At 48.1% G+C, this 19434-nt stretch overlaps 1 protein-coding gene and 1 pseudogene across 6 annotated transcripts in view; both read right to left on the reverse strand.

Moving 5' to 3' along the window:
• Window positions 1-19434, reverse strand: part of LOC147010706 (dystrophin-like) — a 1018488-nt gene that overhangs the window by 350089 nt on the left and 648965 nt on the right. The window lies entirely within an intron of this gene.
• LOC147010707 (signal recognition particle RNA) lies at window positions 17119-17259 on the reverse strand (annotated as a pseudogene).

A 19434-nucleotide genomic window follows, 5' to 3' on the forward strand; every position in this document is an offset into this window, starting at 1 on the left:
GACCTACCTAAGTACCCACACGGAGGGTAGACCGGGCGATCGCACCTCGCCGCAGGTCGACTTCGGACACGGGCCACTTAAGCGACCCGTTCCGTACTATCGGGATAACCGAGCGGTGTTATTCGTCGGCCTCGACGGTTCGATTAATTATCGGGCGTCTTAGCCCAGGACCAACCCTTTACGTGAAGCAAGATGGGGATTCAATGAAAGAAATGACGAAGCGAAGCGGGAAAACAGTTCAACATAAAGCACATTTATTCGCGATGAACGGAAAGCACACATATACAATTCCACCAAAAGCACATGTAAAAGGAAAAGAAACACAATGCAATTTTACACAAAAAGCAAATGTAAAAGCGAAGACACAATGCAGAGCTATCCGACTACCGAGCACATGGCAACACTTATACAATTCTACTTCACAGACGGCGCCGACAACACATACCCAAAACCAAGAAAAAGAACACCCTCAAGGATGAGGCGGGCCTGGGGCCGAGACCGGGTCGGGCCTACCCGTCTGATGATGAGGCGCGAAGTGGCGATGGTGCCCCAACTCCGCGGGCCTCTCGGACAGTGTGTCTGGTAGGGGGTGGGAAGGGGGCCCCCTTTTGTCGCACTATCTCAGCGCGGGGGGAAACAGGAGGGGGTTGCTGATGCTCGGGGAAAGGAGGATTTTTATTCTGTCTCGGGTCCCGCGACGAGCGTCTCCACCTCGACCAGGTCGTGCCGTCGGCCTCCCGCCTTCAGCTCCCGGCACCGACGCGAGCACCCCCTCGTCCGTCTTCGCCGCCGCCACCTCTCCACAGTTCCGCCGACAACTCGTTCCAACGCACAGCTCGTTCCAATGCGCAACCTCCTTCCAGCTCCACCGACGACTCTCTTGAACTCCGAACTCACTCTTTCCAACGCACACCCCCTTTCTGACGAACGCAGCCGCTTATATAAGCCCCATGGCTTCGCCTTTGACCCCCTGCCTTCGACCTTTCACCTCGCTCCCCATTGGCCCGAGAAAAAGTGGGCGTGAATGCTTTTTGATCCATGAATTTGCATATAGCGACCGCCCTCCAACGCCCTGGAGGTGGGGCCAAATCGCCCCTCGCTCACCGATTGGACGGAACAAAAGTGGGCGTGAGTCGTTTTTGATCCGTTTTTCTGCGGAAAGTCCGTGATGTTTTGTACACGCTGTTCGGTGCGCGCCCTGCATGAGTCCAGTACCGGTACCCACAAGTGGCGCAAGATCGGTGGCGATGCGACGGTTGCGAGGTGTGACGGTAAAGGTCGTTGCTGTTGTGGTGAAGCGGCGTTGTGGTTGGTGGTTGTTGTTGTGATGGCTGTTGAGACGTGGTTGGTGGTGGTAATAATGGCGGTTGGTCCAAAATAAAGATAGTAAAAGAAAAACGGCTATCCTGAAGAGTCGCAGCACGCATGAATGACATTTATTCCCTCTAGACCACGGGTTTGGGCCTAACTACACATATACTTACCGAGATATCTCACCTCAGGGACCTGAATGGTGGTTTGCGAATTTGGTCAACCACAACACTACCCCCTCCCCTTTTTACAGACTCGTCCCGAGTCGTCAAATTTTCGTGTGCCATCATGTGTAGTTTTCCCCTAGTACATTTTACCTACGGATCCCTGAGTGCGACATTCATGGTATTCGTGTCCCCAAAATAAATAACCTGAGGGCTGCGTAACTACCTAAACAAACTCACTCACACGGACGACTTAAATAAAATTGCCGGCGCTAGGACAGACATGCCGGGGGCGCACTCATATTTACAGTACATCTTAACCTTAACTTACAAATTTTACACTAAACCATGGCCCAGGATCACTAAACTCTGCAAAAAGAAAGCAGTTTGCAGGGAGCCAGGCTGCTCGCATGCAGTCTCTGGCTCAAAACAATGCAGGTGACAGGGAATGTGGCTGGCTTCTCACACGCAGTCCAAGGCCTTCCTTTTTGAACTGAACGCAGTGAACCACAACGGTGCATGGGCTGCACAAACGCAGTCTCCGTGCCAGCTCAAGTGGCACACGCAATGAACACAACGGATGGATGGATGGATGCAAACACGGTGCACGGGCCGCCATTGCAGGCCCGTGTTGTCGCTGCCAACAGGGCAGTTCTTGCAGATTGCAAACTGTTGCCTTGATCCTGGCGCACATGGCAATGAACAGGGGGGGGGGGGGCAAAGCAAAAATTGAACGGGGCTGGTGAACAGGGGCAGTGGGCATGGCATGGCAAAGGTAGCAGGCAAACACAGCCCGCCGAAGAAGGCCGTTGCAGGCAAACACAGCCGGCAGATGAACTGGCCGGCACAGGCCTTGAAGTACCACAGCTGCAGATGATCCGGCCGGCACAGGCCTTGCAGCAACACAACAGCTGCCGATGAAGTGGGCCGGCCTCTGCCTTGAAGAAAAACAGCCAGCCGGCAGATGAAGTGGGCCGGCACAGGCCTTGCAGTAACACAGCCAGCAGATGAAGCTGGCCAGCCTTTGCCGTTCAGTGGAGGTTGGTGGAGGGAGTGTGGTGGTGCTGGCCACTTGGAAGGTGGGCTCGGACCTACCTACCTGTCTCCCTCCCACCTATCGCCTTTGCCTGTCACTGTACATACCCACTCCCTTAATTTGTCAAACCCCAATTTGGCCCCAACTTATTTATTTATTTATTTATTTTTTTTACTTCCCCACTATAAATCGTCCCCTAACCCCCTTTATCGTCCTTGTTCGGCTAACCTATCCTGTCACCTCGCCTACTCCCAACCCCTACGTTCCCTTCCCGGAGGGGAATAAGGGAGAGCTAACGTCCTGTGCCGAGGCCCAATTAACGCCTCAGGATGGCCTCCCCAGAGTTCAGCGATCTATAACCAAAGTGGGTCCAGCGGCCCACAACGAGAGCGAGGAGATGGATGGTGCGGAGGGGTACACTCCTAATCTACCCTAACCATTTAACTGTTAAACTACCCCGGGGCTTTCAACAAGCGCCTCTCGCTTAAACTATTGGTTCTAACAACCCAGATTCCCGTCGCCTGTGTTGGTGTCCTCACAATTTCGGGCCTCGCCCCCCAATTTTCTCTCCGTGCCCTCACACGGTCTCCTGGCTGGGACACGTGGCTCCCTTTGGCAGGCACGACCCTCTGCCGATTCTCCGACGATGGCACCCCCGGGCACTACACTGCCTCCGAGCCTACCAGCTCCATAACACCGGGGAGTGCCCCCCATGGCACCTCCCCTGAAACGCACACGTGGCAGGCTGGCCTCCCGGGCCCCTTTCCGAGGGTCACCCGTGCCCACAACACTGCCCACGCGGCCAATGGCGCTCCGGGCCCCCGCACCAAGCAGGCGCACCCGTGCCCACTACGCTATCCCGGCCCCCCATGGGCCCTTGGCCTACCACGGCCGACTAGCCTGGTGCCCGGGGTACCCACTCAGCGATACTCACCTTTCGCAGCCATGCTCCCAAGCCCGTCAACAGGGCTCCTGCACCCCTCCAAACGGGTCTCGAGCCTACTTTCCCACCAACAACAAAACGACCTCCATTTTTCAATTTGACTAACCCAGCTAACTCACTTTATACTGACCCCGGGGTCCCTTGGGCGGGAGTCACTCCTCCCCCCAATCACTCATCGCACCATGCATTCCCCATTCGCTCCACTCACACAGACCCGCTGGCCTCACTCACTCAACAAGCACATGCTTCCACTTCACTCACCAACTCTTCAACACACTCACCGCTGAACTCTGCCATTCTTCTAACTACATCCCCTAACTCACTCGTGCTCCCACGTCGTCCCTTAAACTACAGCACGTTCCTTTTAACACTACGTAGCTAAGCTACGTCCCCTCTACACATTCACAAGTCTGTCTATGTCCTCAAATAATCCCATTTTATTTCCCAACCTAAAGCTCACTAAATCCCTCTACCTAATCCATTCCACGGACTCCATGAGGACTTACCCCTGCCCCATGAAGTCGGTCTAACTAAGCTAACCCTTCCCCCGAACTAGTTTCCATCCTGTGCCCAGGCCAAGGGGGTCTTCCACCCCTTGCCCAGGAATCCTGTGCACCCGAAAGTGAGGCTTGCTGTTTTTTGTTTTTTTTTCATGCGCAGCACCAGCGCGGCAACTCGCGCTCTTTGCACCTGCCCGTGACGTCATGCAGCTGCACGTGTTCCTCGTCCCTCCTTGGACGGTACCATTCGGCAGGGATACCCCTCCTGCCGGATTCCAACCCCACGTGCAGCCATGACGTCACCGTGCGCATAAAAAAAAAACACAAGCCCCACGTCTCGAGGGGTTCCCCACGCGAACACATGTGCTTTGCCCGTTGGAGCTCAACACACACGATCGCGTGGAGAACCCGTCCGGTCCAAATCCGTTTACCTGCCTAAACTTTGTCCGTCCGCGGGATCGGCAAATCCACCGCTGGCGTTTCCGGACCGGGGCTTCACTCTCGCAAGCGAGCACGTGGTGGTCTCGTGCGTTGCACAGCACGGACCACGTGCTCACTGCTGGGTGAACCCGGCACGGTCCCCGAAACAACTACAGCCGCTACTCGGCTTTCTTTCTTCACCTGCCGCCGTCGTCGTCGCCATTCAACACACGCACACCTGCGTGTTACGACGCTCACACTCCATTCCATTACATTCACACCGGGAGACGCGGCTGCGTGCTCCCGCATGCCAACCGACATCTCCCTCACATACCGCTCTCTCACACACACGGTCTCCCTCGCACACGTGGCTCCACGCACTCGTGCCTCACTCACACGCGCGGGGGCACTCACCCGCGGTGCCTCATCCACACACCGTGCCTCACTCACACACGCGGGGGCACTCAACCGCGGTGTTTCATCCACACACCGTCCCTCACTCGCACACGCGGGGGACCTCAACCGCGGTGCCTCATCCACACTGGCCGTTTCATCCACACACACGGCCTCTCTCACACACGGTGCCTCATCCACACACGGCGTGCTGGGAAGCACGTACTCTGGCACCATCGCCACCACACCACTCACACACGGGGTCGCTTCCACACACGGGGACGCACTCACGCCTTGCACCACACACACAGGGACAACCACACTGGGGATTTGTGTCCCCACAAGGGTCTCCGGGGCCTCTATACCCCCCAAGCTCTCCGTGCACCCGTTCGCAGCACTCCTCCCCTCAACCTCGCAAAGCACGACCGAACTCACCTGGTCGTGACTCGCCTCAAGGGGGCATACTCCCTCCCCTCGTTCCTGGAGGAGGCTATCCCGCTGCTCGCACCGGGTCCCTGCACGGTCCGCCAGCTCACCCCCATTGTCCTCCACTACCTCCGTGTGTGTGTGTGCGTCACTTACCCCATCTTCATCGTGCAGTCTTCCCTCTATTTTTTTCTGTCTCCCGTGTCTCTATACATTTATAAGTTTCTGTTGTCCCCTCCGGTCTATTAGTCTCCGCTTCTTTCTGGCGTCTTTCCCTTATCTTTATGTAGGTCAACCTTGCTTTCTCTTTAAGTCGCTCCCGTCCTTCCCTGTTTTTCACTCCTTGCTCTTTCACGATCTCCGCGTACCTCATCCTTGCTTTCCGTATTAATTGTTCTTTCTCTCCCTCGCAATTACTTTCACCTCGTCTCTTGTCTCCCGAATTACTTTTTCCTTACCCGCCTCCACCGCGGGCCCGACAGCCGTTGCACCCCCTTCCAGCTCGTTCGTTCCTGCACGTGGAGTCGCCATTTTAAGCTCCCTGCAAACGGCCTTCATGCCCGCCTGCAGGCATCGGCCCATGTTCTGTGTCTCACCCCGTAGTTCTTTCATTTCCTCCTTCATGTTTGCTTCCATTCCGTTTATTTGCTTGTTCATTTCGTTTTTCATTTCATTTGTATTTGTATCCATCTTTTCGTTCATTCCTTTCATTTCGTTTGTCATTGCCGCCAGCATGGCGCATAGCTGGGCCATGTCGGGTGCGCTTGAGTGAGCCGTTTCGGCAGGGGTCGGGAGGTTTTGGTGGAGAGGGGGAGGGGAGGTGTCATACACCGCGGCCGCTGCCGCACCCATTTCGGCCTCTGGGTTCAGTTGGGCGAGTTCGTTTTCCTGTACAATTAACATTTCCTGCACGGGTATTTCATCCTGGACCATGGATTCTACACATTCTACATCCATTTCTAATACCCCCGGCTCCCGCTCGCCTTGAGACGCCATCTTGCTTCTCTTAAAGCGTTAATTTGAATCGCTCGTAATTTGGAGGGAATCGGGGGTCGCTTCTCTCACCCCTGGACCGATTCCCGGAAAATTTAGCCGGAGACAGGAGAGCCCGTTTTCCCGTTCTCCGTTACCAGTGCCGCGAGGAGGGCGATGGGTTTATATCGCACGACCTGACACCAGTGTCGCGGATTCGCGCCCGCCGGCGTGCTGACGGCCACGTAACTCGAATCGCGGCACGTCGCCCACCGGACGGACAATCCAGTCGTGACCCTCTCGGACTAACGCCGGGAACCAGTCACGGGTGGACCTTTCGGTCTCACCGCGATCGAGCCAATCGGCCCCCGCGTGGGATAGGGTTGCTCGCCAAATTCGACCTACCTAAGTACCCACACGGAGGGTAGACCGGGCGATCGCACCTCGCCGCAGGTCGACTTCGGACACGGGCCACTTAAGCGACCCGTTCCGTACTATCGGGATAACCGAGCGGTGTTATTCGTCGGCCTCGACGGTTCGATTAATTATCGGGCGTCTTAGCCCAGGACCAACCCTTTACGTGAAGCAAGATGGGGATTCAATGAAAGAAATGACGAAGCGAAGCGGGAAAACAGTTCAACATAAAGCACATTTATTCGCGATGAACGGAAAGCACACATATACAATTCCACCAAAAGCACATGTAAAAGGAAAAGAAACACAATGCAATTTTACACAAAAAGCAAATGTAAAAGCGAAGACACAATGCAGAGCTATCCGACTACCAAGCACACGGCAACACTTATACAATTCTACTTCACAGACGACGCCGACAACACATACCCAAAACCAAGAAAAAGAACACCCTCAAGGATGAGGCGGGCCTGGGGCCGAGACCGGGTCGGGCCTACCCGTCTGATGATGAGGCGCGAAGTGGCGATGGTGCCCCAACTCCGCGGGCCTCGCGGACAGTGTCTGGTAGGGCGTGGGAAGGGGGCCCCCTTTTGTCGCACTATCTCAGCGCGGGGGGAAACAGGAGGGGGTTGCTGATGCTCGGGGAAAGGAAGATTTTTATTCTGTCTCGGGTCCCGCGACGAGCGTCTCCACCTCGACCAGGTCGCGCCGTCGGCCTCCCGCCTTCAGCTCCCGGCACCGACGCGAGCACCCCCTCGTCCGTCTTCGCCGCCGCCACCACTCCACAGTTCCGCCGACAACTCGTTCCAACGCACAGCTCGTTCCAACGCGCAACTTCCTTCCAGCTCCACCGACGACTCTCTTGAACTCCGAACTCACTCTTTCCAACGCCCACCCCCTTTCTGACGAACGCAGCCGCTTATATAAGCCCCGTGGCTTCGCCTTTGACCCCCTGCCTTCGACCTTTCACATCGCTCCCCATTGGCCCGAGAAAAAGTGGGCGTGAATGCTTTTTGATCCATGAATTTGCATATAGCGACCGCCCTCCAACGCCCTGGAGGCGGGGCCAAATCGCCCCTCGCTCACCGATTGGATGGAACAAAAGTGGGCGTGAGTCGTTTTTGATCCGTTTTTCTGCGGAAAGTCCGTGATGTTTTGTACACGCTGTTCGGTGCGCGCCCTGCACGAGTCCAGTACCGGTACCCACAAGCGGCGCAAGAACGGTGGCGATGCGACGGTTGCGAGGTGTGACGGTAAAGGTCGTGGCTGTTGTGGTGAAGCGGCGTTGTGGTGGGTGGTTGATGTTGTGATGACTGTTGAGACGTGGTTGGTGGTGGTAATAATGGAGGTTGGTCCAAAATAAAGATAGTAAAAGAAAAACGGCTATCCTGAAGAGTCGCAGTACGCATGAATGACATTTATTCCCTCTAGACCACGGGTTTGGGCCTAACTACACATATACTTACCGAGATATCTCACCTCAGGGACCTGAATGGTGGTTTGCGAATTTGGTCAACCACAACAATATATATATATATATATATATATATATATATATATATATATATATATATATATATATATATATATATATATATATATATATATATATATATATATATACATACATACATACACAATGTACTTGATTGCAACATGTGATAACCGGTGGCATCCAGGCATAGCTGTTAGAAGTAAAGCCTGTGTCTGTGTCTGTGTCTGTGTGTCTGTCTCTCTTCCATGTCTACACTGGTGTAAGCAACTCGTGAATTCGAACTTTGACAACCAAGCCTCACCTCAAAAGGTACAAAATAAGGTGCATGGTAAATGAGTTGCACAACAGTGATACTGTGCAGAATGACATGGCTTGTGTGATGAACATCCACATTTGATCAAATAAAGAATCTCAGGTGGGGCAAGAGTGACATTATACGTCAATATGACTGGCGTTAATGATGGCTTCATCACGTGTCCATCCGAACTTCGTGGCATCCAGTGACGGAGCTGAAGAATCGAGAGTCGACTTCAAGACGGCTCTTTGGATGTGAACCCGTCAAACATTTTCTTCAAATGCATCAGTAGTCGGTGAAAGAGTCTTCAGTTCTGGTGCTGTTGTCACTTTTTTTTGCCCATCTTTCAAGACCAGACCTCCTCACAAACCTTGGTATTTTGTCACCATAACACACAGCAATGAACTAAGTAATCTCTGTGATTACCTGCAGCATACTTTCTTGAATATTACCGAGCTTATCCAGGTTCCGACCAGCTACAAGGGTCTGTAATCCCAAAACGGGGGCTCTGACCAGCTGCAAGGGTTCTTTTCTAATGCCATACAACGGTGTCACTGTGTCACAACCAGAAAGCACATGCACTGCTCCAAGTTGTGGGAGCATATCAGCCTGTTTCCTAATCGTTGTAGCAATGTCAGGACTGATACTCTCAGGACTGAAAGTCAACTTGGTCAGGACTGAAAGACTGCATGTAAGACCAAGTTCTGCATAATAACGGAGGAGGAGAACGAATACACCGGAATTGGCGAATATGATGTTGATGCTCTTTGCTCCACCACAGACTGCTTGTGTCATTCGTTGAAATATGATTACATCCGCTTCTTCGTGTGTCATCTGAAAAGATCATCCCGGTTTGTCAGACCACCATTATAAAGTTATACAGGGACGGGGTCCTGACCAGTTATGACAAGCTTGTGTGTGGTTGATTGCATTTCAGTCTGTCCTTTTTCAATGTTCCCAACAAATTAAATCTAGCAACTACCAGGCTTGATATCTTGCTCCAAAACGCAAGAAGACTGGCAATACCAACACTACTTAACACCAGAAGATCTGATCCAAAATAATCTCTGAGAGAGACAGAGACGGAGACGGAGACGGAGACGGAGACGGAGACGGAGACGGAGACGGAGACGGAGACGGAGACAGAGAGAGAGAGAGAGAGAGAGAGAGAGAGAGAGAGAGAGAGAGAGAGAGAGAGAGAGAGAGAGAGAGAGAGAGAGAGAGAGAGAGAGAGAGAGAGAGAGAGAGAGAGAGAGAGAGAGAGAGAGAGAGAGAGAGAGAGGTTTCACACCTCTAGATAAATATAAATTATACCTTCTGTGGTGTTCCATACACGTGAGAATTCAGTTGTAATTGCAGGCACAATTGATGTGAAGGCTGCATCAGATTCCGTAGGTGGATTCCCAACACTGCTCCCAGCAGCTGCTTTGACCGAAAGGCCATGGATAACAAATGTCAGTCCTTATTTGTATCTGGCATCAGCTGCATGTAGCTCACTCACAGCCACAAGTAAACATATCTTCACATGATGCCCTAATTCATCCAGTCCAGAGTCACAGATGTCCAACATTGCCTGCTTAAATGTTTTCTCGTCCCCCCTAGACGCTCTGCAGTTCTGCAGAGCATCTCACCCTTCACCAACAATTCGGATTTTTGTGATCCAAGTCCAAAATGCATTTTTCACCACAGAATAAACAATGCTCCCAAAAATGAAAGTTGGGACTTTCACAATGAAAGTTGGTTGGCGATAATAACATTTCACAGTGATAGAATCCTCAGATTTTTGAGTTTCCTCACGAGTTCTTTTCAGATGCCTTTGGACGTGTGACTTGGATTTGTAAGACTAAGTACAGTCTTTGTGACACTGAAGCGACAAATATTCATCTTCTACTAGTTTTCTCTCAAGCCCTTCATGCAGTCTATCCTGGTAAAGTTTACTTGACTTGATAATTGTACGGATGCGATCTGGACTGGCACCCCTTCCTCGCTCCCCAACCACTCCCCTTAATATTCCCGTCAGCGAAGCGACAGGTTGTATTTGCGAGTAAGGAATAAATAAGTTGTTCATCCATGAATTATAATTTGTTTAATGACAATTGCCGCTGTCCATTAAAAGTTTAAGGGAGTGTAATTGTAATTGTATTTAACTTGACTCATGGACAATCCTTACAAGATGCAGCATACTGGAATGATTGGTTGGGTGGATATAATGTTACTGAGATCTTGTGGAAGACCACGCTCAACAACCCGTATTTCTCCAAAGAAGAAGTTCGATGAATATCTTGCTCTAATTTGCTGACATTTCATTTACTATGTTTTTTTCGTTTCGGAAATTTTGGTGGCACGACCTTTTTCCAAAGTGACTCGTTCTTGCCCATTGAAAGTTTTCCTGAAAGTAGGCACCCCCACCCCTCCACCCCCCCCCCCACACAATCCAAATTCCCACTCCTAAAGGCCATATGTAAGTCATCGGGGTAATTCTTTATCAGTGATCCAATTGCAACATGCTTCTTATTTTATAAAAATATTGGCTTTTTGAAACTTTGAATCCACATCATGTAATTGTGCTATCTTGAGCAGGACTTAAACCCTTAATCTCAAGGACTCTATTTTGGTGTACTCACTTCTTATTGTTGTTGTTGTTCTCATTCTTCAACAGCCACAATTATTCCCACGTTCTTGTGGGGTGGACCGGGAGAAGCTTGGCCAAAGTCTTTCATGATCCAGCAGGCGAGGCCTGATATTCAACGAAGCTTAGGGCAGGAATTTGGAATTTGGCCATGATGCCGGCGATAGCTCTCCCACTCTTTATGAAGGACACAGTGGGATGTTTGATGCCCACCAACTAATGCCAGCAGATGGGACGCTCGGTTTCATGTTTATCCGAGGTACGGCACACCCATTGATGAATCACCCTGCCTGTGAAACACTTGGATGACAATTTAGAGTTTGGTCAGGATTCAAACATCGGCTAGATAGCTTAGAGGTGAGTGTGCACACCTCTCGGCCATGCTGTCAGCCCCATTTCAGTATGCTCACTATTGCGAGGAAAAGTAAACATAAGCATGTAAAAGACCGAGCAGACATCATGGTTTCCGACCCATAAAAAATAACCTCTGGTCACAAGACTACAAAACAATTAGGCAGAATGTGAACCAAGGAGCTCACAACGCCTAGCTGTCACACTGGCAGTGAAATTGAAGTGTGTGCGTCATGAGGGAGCCGTGGGGGTGCGAGGGGAGGAAGGGTGGGTTGGAAACTGGTATCAGGGCTTTGGTCCAAATGAAACGACGCACAATAGCTGCACTGTGCTCGCCAAATTGAGGCCGTGCTGTGACGATGGAGCATTCACACGGCCGGCGGGCTCGGTCCTGCGGCGACGTTCCGCACGTGCGCTCGCTCTCCGCACGCAAGCCGTGTATCTGTAGCTTGGGATTATTTTTGCTGCACCCTTGCTGTGCTGTGGGTCAACCGAGGGCGATGCCCCTAATAAGAGAGAGCAAGTGGGCACCGTAAATTGAACCTTGCAAGACAAAGACAGGAACAGAGGAGTAGAGATTTGTTTTTCAACGTTAAAAAAAAACAAAAAGATGAAAAATCATAAAACAACCGAGCGCATTTTTGAGCCTCAAGGAGTGAACGAGAAAATTGTGATCAAAGAGGTTCAAGGTAAAAGGAAGAACAAATGGGGCCTATCTGCCTTACCAGCTGCGAAGAGCTGCATGTCAGGGCTGCAAATCACCTCAAACATAATGCCCTTTCAGAACCGAACGAAACTCAGGGCCACCTCGGGAAGAAGATTGGAAGGGGGCCTGCAAAACGCCACTCCCTCGTTCCACTTCGCTGCGTTTCCCGACAACCATCAGCCCGGCCAAACCGCAGGTGAAACTAAAACGCCAAACACAAAGCCTTTTGACAAACGGCGCCCTTCATATTGGATTTGGGATTTTCCTGCCAGGTTGCTGACCCCTAAAGAAGAGAAGAATCCATCTATGGAGACGTATCCACAGCAATTGCCCTTTGGGCAGTGACACGTTTGAATCAAGATAGAAACTATAAACAAAGTAAAGACGAGGGGGCGTTAAAATCGTTCCCACTGTCATGAATCACAGACATTATGGCAAAAAGAGCTGGGGGGGGGGGATCATAAGCTCATATTCAGAGGCAAAACAGTGTGTGTGTGTGTGTGTGTGTGTGTATATGTGTGTGTGTGTGTGTGTGTGTGTGTGTGTGTGTGTGTGTGTGTGTGTGTGTGTGTGTGTGTGTGTGTGTGTGTGTGTGTGTGTGTGTGTGTGTGTGTGTGTGTGTGTGCCGAATGGCGTCGATCAACAGAGGCAACCACTTAAAGGCCAATAGGGAACTGGATGGAATAGCGATGCGAGGTTCTATGTACCGGCAATCATGGAGGTTTCATTATTCATGGGAGGTGCAACATTTATTTTTTTTCACCAATTTCCAAACTAATTCTGCAGTGACACATCAAGCCAATATAATCACTGGCAAAGAACGGAAGCATTAGCTGCATATGTAAATGTCCCAACAGTCATTAAAACCGAGATTAAAGTGGCTCTCGGGTGATGTGGAAGCTCACAAATATGTCAGGATTCATTTTCTATCTGACAGAAAGACGAGCACGAGAAACTCAGAGATCACGCCGCTGTTCGGCTGAGCCGCAGACAAGGACATGCAAGTTATGATGAAGTTTTCACAATGACCCTGGGCTGCTTACTCACGTCCGTGACCATCAATTACTCAATTCCAAAATGGCGCAGCTAATATTGTTTTTTGACAACATAATTTATACAAAATTCATCGCAGAGAACACGCTTGTCATATGTTGCATTGTTGGAGGCAATCATCGTCGAAAGCATCCGCGCAACTTTTTCATTCAGTTACAGGGGACTTGAGGCAACATTTCCTCTTCACGGATGGCAACTTAGTGCCACTGAAAGTTACCCCGGGGACAGTTACGAGTCAACCAAAGAGTGCGGGCTGGCCCTTGAAGACCAAATCAGGCAGGCCTGGGAAGATATCATCAAGATCGTGTAACACAGTTTGCTTTTTGTTTTTACAGACAATCCGATGCACAATAAATTTCCCTGAGACAAGCTCGAGTTCAAAACCTTGCATAGAAGTAATTTATATATCGAATACCGCTGCTTTCAGCCAGATTTGAAATCACAGCCTCGAGGATGCCATGCCAGTTTCATAGCACTTTGTCACGGTGTCCACCAACTGATCAATTTCCTGGACTATCGATCTCGTGTAATGCATGCCATGCCCCATGCGGACAACAAGAATCATCCGAAGAGAAACCAAAACAACTGAAAGGCCATCTGCATAATATGTTTGCAGAAATAGTTTTGGTCTAATCCAAGTTCATATGTCCTCCTGATAGATCCTTTCTATTTTTCTCTCTCTGTCTCTCGAGCTCATGGTTAAATTGACCATAGAGTAATGGGGCAACAATTGGGCACAACCATGAGCAAGTGAATAAACAAACAGGAAAGAGAGAAGGGGCGGAAACACTGAAATCAGCAAGTAAGACGGTTGGGTTCGGAAGAAATATGTAGTAGCTCATTCGAGCACAGAACTAATGGACAGGCTGAATAGGGTGGATTAAGGGAAGCAATAACAGCAGAGCATGATTTAAGACTATTGGCACTGATTGCCACCAGGGCCCATCACCGAAGCGGGGTATTGCAAATCATATAACAAGTTCCTCCCCTCCTCGCACACTCATCTCATCTCAAAATCCTTCTCTCTTAGCTTGTCTTCCTTAATTCTAACCATTGGATGTCCCCCACCCCCCCCCCCCGCCCCATTGGTACTTGTAATATGTGAAGCCTCTTAAAACAGCCAATTGTGTATCACCAACTGAGATATACGAGGAAGCCCACTATTTATCCATCATGCATGCGGCATTATTCCTACCACAGTCATTCAATGCATCGATGCACTTATCTTCTCTGAAACTCAAATGACATTTTTTATCAGTAAATTAACATCTACATCCATCTGTTGCATATCCCATTCAATCCACAGTTGGCAAGCAGACAGTGACGTATTCTTTTCTAAAGATATTATGTTATCCTTAATGCCAACATCTTAAAGGCAGATGAGAAAACGGTCTTTACATCACCAACAAAAGGATGACGTGCTCCAAGATGTGGTGCCTGATCCGGCACTTCAATCTGACCAGGGGTATCACTGGGCACTGGCCCATGGGGCACATGTCATAAATGTTTCTTGCTGTGTCCCAACTTTTATAACCCCTTGGTGAAATAGGCAGGCTACTTTATAACGATTGGCCCATTTTTCTGCAGATGCCACTATGCTGAACGTTTTATTGGAGTGAGTGAGGGGGGATCTGAAATTTGAGGGAGCACAGCCTTGAAAAATTTTGAAGTTAGCGATGCCTCTGAGTCGGATACCAGTTCTTATGTTGGATTCCATTCACAAAAAAAAAATTAGGCAAACAAAGCTGTACCAGCTGAACTATCCTGCCATCCATTTTTCTTCCAACACTCAGCCTTCCATGCAACTCTGAACCAGGCCCAATTCTGCACCACTTGATGTGTTCAAGCCGAGAAGTCGAAAACAAAACGAAGCCGACTTTCTGCAGTGTCACATTTTTGTGGAGGGAATTAGACACAAATCGAAGGATGAGTATATACAATGGCACAATTAAATGTATATCACTCTTCGCAACATCACCATCTTCTTATGACAGCAAGTGCTCAGACCATTCGATGATTCACTTTGCTCAAGACAAAATTTGAGACAAACAAGTAGACAAATACAAAGCGAGGTAGAATGACTGCATGCATGCCAATAAGGAATTATTTGACTTTCTCCTCAATTGGTAAACATCCTCTGGCATCGTACCTTCTATTTAAAACCCATACACCGATCATGAGGTTCACCAAAACATCCACAGCTAAGTGCTATGTTCTGGGCCCGGACCTGAGGTTTAAACCACGTGTACTTCGTGGATTTGTCTGCTGTCAACTAATGCCCTTGTAAAATCATGTAAAACTACACTGAGGTCTCCTCATATCTTTGTTCTGTACGTGATAGATGTATACGATCCTCCAAGCTTTAGATCACAGTAAACAAAATTAACATCATGAAGTGTAACAAAACCCACAAAACATTATTTTTGTTCATGATAACCACTGCATCACTTCATCACACCATTTTAAATGATCATTACCTCTGGAGATGCAGCTTTGCGGTATGAAAGTGGGACTGCCTGGAAATGCGGTACGCTCATCAGAGGTGTCGTGTGTTGAATGCCAACTGATTCTACAATTGCCCGAGGTGACTTGTATAACAAAATGACACTGGTTTGTAAAGCATGAATAAGTCAGGGTTCCAAAATACCAATAAAATAAATAAATGCATAAAGAATTCCATAAAAGGTACAACTATGGGCAGAATCAAAGTTTTCCAACAAGACAAGAGACAAACCGAATGGGAAAGTGGTACTTCGAAAGTGATAAAAGCCAAGTGTTGGTCGAACAATCGCAATTTTGAAATGCTAGATATGTATGGATTAAATCGAGAAAGTTTTTTTTACACATAAAGCTGCAGTCGATTTCCCAAGAGTGGCATCATTAACTCTACTAATGCTTAAAGGTTGTAATGGAGTGAAGCCCGACAAAAAGAGGGGAAGCATTCGTGACCGAATAACACAGTGATTATGAGGAAACTGTGGGATAAAAATCCAGAAAATCGAAGGAGGAGATCGTTCCACGGAATGCGCTTCAATTTAACAACAGCATGAAAATGAAGGATCGGTTGGACCTTTGATTAGATAAATGGTAAAAACTTTACATTGAGATCAATTGGACGTCGTGTTCCAAGCGGAAAACCATTCATAACATTTGTCAGGTTCCACGACATCAGGAATGCATTTCAGTGACATGAAATAAGAACGTATTAATCAACACACCGCTAGAGCAACTCAGTGGAAGAGAGACTTCACAATCAAGTTAGATCAATCAATGATGTGTAAAGTCAAAAATAAAAGCCGAGTAGAATCAGTCGAGCAAAATTAGGGCTCAAGACTACAACAAGAGTGAGAATGTTGGGGGGGGGGAACAGATGAAAAAGCTTCAGAACATGTTAAATAACTTTCATCCAGTCAAATCAAGTGATGATCCAAATTCTTAATATTCAAAGTGGTTCAGGATAAATGAAGTATATCCTCTTTTTATTATTTTTTTTTTGTTTTTTACAGAGTATCACGTAAAGGTCTTGCAAGTTGCACAAGTTTCAAAAGAGTCGATGGACCATCAACTTAAAAGTTACGGTCCTGACAATTCCGGATTATTCAATCCACATGGACTTAAGTCACATCAACAAGACAGTATTTAACGATGCAGAGCCTCGCCAAGCCACCTGGGTTATGATGGATCTGAGAAGGAACTATCTACATTGAAGTAGGTCTGCATGTGGACTCACACACTCACCGACACAGATCTGATTACAAGAGCATCTCCCATTCCTTCGGAAACAGGCTATGAATGAGGTCTTTGTGAGAGCATGAGGCAGAGATGATCACAAACAGCTTGGTGTGGATATTTTAAACAGTTGTTGTTGTTGTTGTTGTTCGTCTTTCGGCTGCTCCTGTTAGGGGTCGCCATAGTGGATCATCCGTTATGATCCGTATACTGATTTGGCATAGGTTTTACGCCGGATGCCCTTCCTGACGCAACCCTGGTCGCCTCTTACGACACAGGGATAAGGATTGGGTTTCGCCATGATTCCGGGCTGCCCTACACCCTCTCATAGCGTGGCCCAGTGCAGAGCTCCCATCCTCAAGCGATCCTCCAACCCAAGCCTCCGAGTAGCCGGATTACAGGCGCACGCCACTGCGCCCGGTATGGGTATTTTAAACAGTTGTGCATTTTTATCTTGCCAAAACGAAGTTTTTGCAAGATATGTTAGTCAGCTTGTATGTTTTTTTTTGTTTTTTTTTGTTTGTTTGTTTGTCTGGAATCACATAAAAAATTCTGCAGAGCACAGTTATCATTGGAAATTTTTGTAACTTCGCATATCAGAGGCCTATAGAGGTCCCTTTCAGCGCACAAAATTTTGAAGGTCAAGGTCAAAGGTCAAGGTCACTTTGTCGCAAATCAGGGGAGTCGACGAAACCCTTATTTTTTGAGTAATTTTAATCTAATCGTCTTCAAACTTCATGGGAATGTAGTATATGGTCTGGCAATCAGCTGATTAGTTTTTGGTGGCGATTGGCCTTGACCTTCATGGTTAGCACCTTAGGTCAAACATATTTGACCCCAAGGTCAAATTTTCAAGTTTTAGGAACCATATCGTGTCGTACCTCAAATTGAACACCTCGATGAGTGCTTTCTAGATATGTCAAGCTTGAGACATTATGACGTCATTTGGTGACGTTATGAGGCAAAAGCATATTTTTCATGGTTACTCTGTAGAACGATTCTCATCGGAATCTCTCGTAGGCAGATATTCCTCAAGGAGTCGCTCCTGGTGGATAGCAGCTCTGTTCACCTCAGTGTGACCTTAAAGAAGTCACACGTGGTCACCTTTTGGCAAGATACGGGTCACCCTGCGGATGACATTGGTTTATTTATTTATTTGCAATGAGCAGGGGTACCGGGCATTGCCTGGTGCTGTTCTAATCCGGTTGGCATTTTGAAGAAATCAAATTTTGCTTTTTTTCTCTTTTTTATGACAGCCGAAAACACTTCCCGAAACGCACTAAGGAATGGGGTTGGGGATCATGTAATATTACGTTTCATGTAGCTACAAAGGCTTCGGCACTATAGAGCGATTAAAAACAAAGAAACCAAAAAACTACAACTACATATTTAAAAAAAAAAATTGTCTAAAACAATCCCTGTTTGATGAAGATTTGTTCAGCCATCTCTGAGAAAAATGGCGACACACACACACACACACACACACACACACACACAAACACACGGCTCTCATATCGTATAACAATGAAACACCTTGACCCCAGTACCTTGACCAAAATTCCAAAATCGAATTGTGCTGATTGTCCAATTGATACGTTCCATGAGAGACTTTGTGGTATTTAAATTGTCTTGGTTATGTTAGCTCGGCAGGCTTGGTTGGCTTGCTTCGCTCACTGTAGGCCAAAGGGTTTCCAAATGGGAAATTTGTTCATTATCGCAAACAATAACAGGCTAATTTTAGTGCACGCTATTTAACATATTCCAAGCTCTTGATCCCCCTGACAAAGGGCTTTGCAATGTTGATTTGCTGTGCATACAAACCAAAAATATTTCCACTGCACATAGCACAGGATCCGACAAACCGACAAGTTAAATGTCATGACTGTTTCCCATACCAAGTTCTTAATTCACCCACGATGTAAGTTATTATCTGAAAATAAGATGCATCAAAACGATACATTGTAAAACCTGGAATTATGCTGCCAACACTGCCTTATGCTGCACCTGTCTTATATGGCCACAATTACAATTTTTTTTTTAATCTTGACTTGTCTTGTTTAGCCATGTGTTGATGGAGATTGATGAATCATGAAAGATTGTATAATTTCTTCAAAATATATGAGGCATCACATTGAAAAATGGTGGAAAATAAACTTATATTTGCCAGATTATCGACAAAAATGGAAAGATTTATGCAGTTCCCCAATCACTTGAGGCTTTACATCTTCATAATGCTTCTTCATAAAGCACTCCAGAATGTATCAAAATGTCTGATGTCTCCTCAAAAACTACCGTATTTCAATCATTTTTCATCCTTCGCTATAAAACTGAGACCTTAACTCCATGTCCTGTCTTCTGTTTTCTCAGACTCAGTTAATTTAGTGGCCCTGTTTTCTCACTTGGCTCTTTAAGTACTCAAGTCTAGATCGGTCACTGTTCAGGTCATGAAAATTTCCTGACAAGGTATCTGTGAGCAGGAATGCCCTAAACACCATGGTGAAGGTCCGACTGGCACCGCACCTGTATACAAGACTTGCGATTTTCCATTAACGCTCAGAAAATGTTGAAAGGCAGTGGGAGCCTGCGGAAGGTCACAT

Source organism: Eptatretus burgeri, chromosome 16 (genome assembly GCF_056783735.1).
Source record: "Eptatretus burgeri isolate ZD-2024b chromosome 16, Ebu_testis_v1, whole genome shotgun sequence".
Lineage (NCBI taxonomy): Eukaryota > Metazoa > Chordata > Myxini > Myxiniformes > Myxinidae > Eptatretus > Eptatretus burgeri.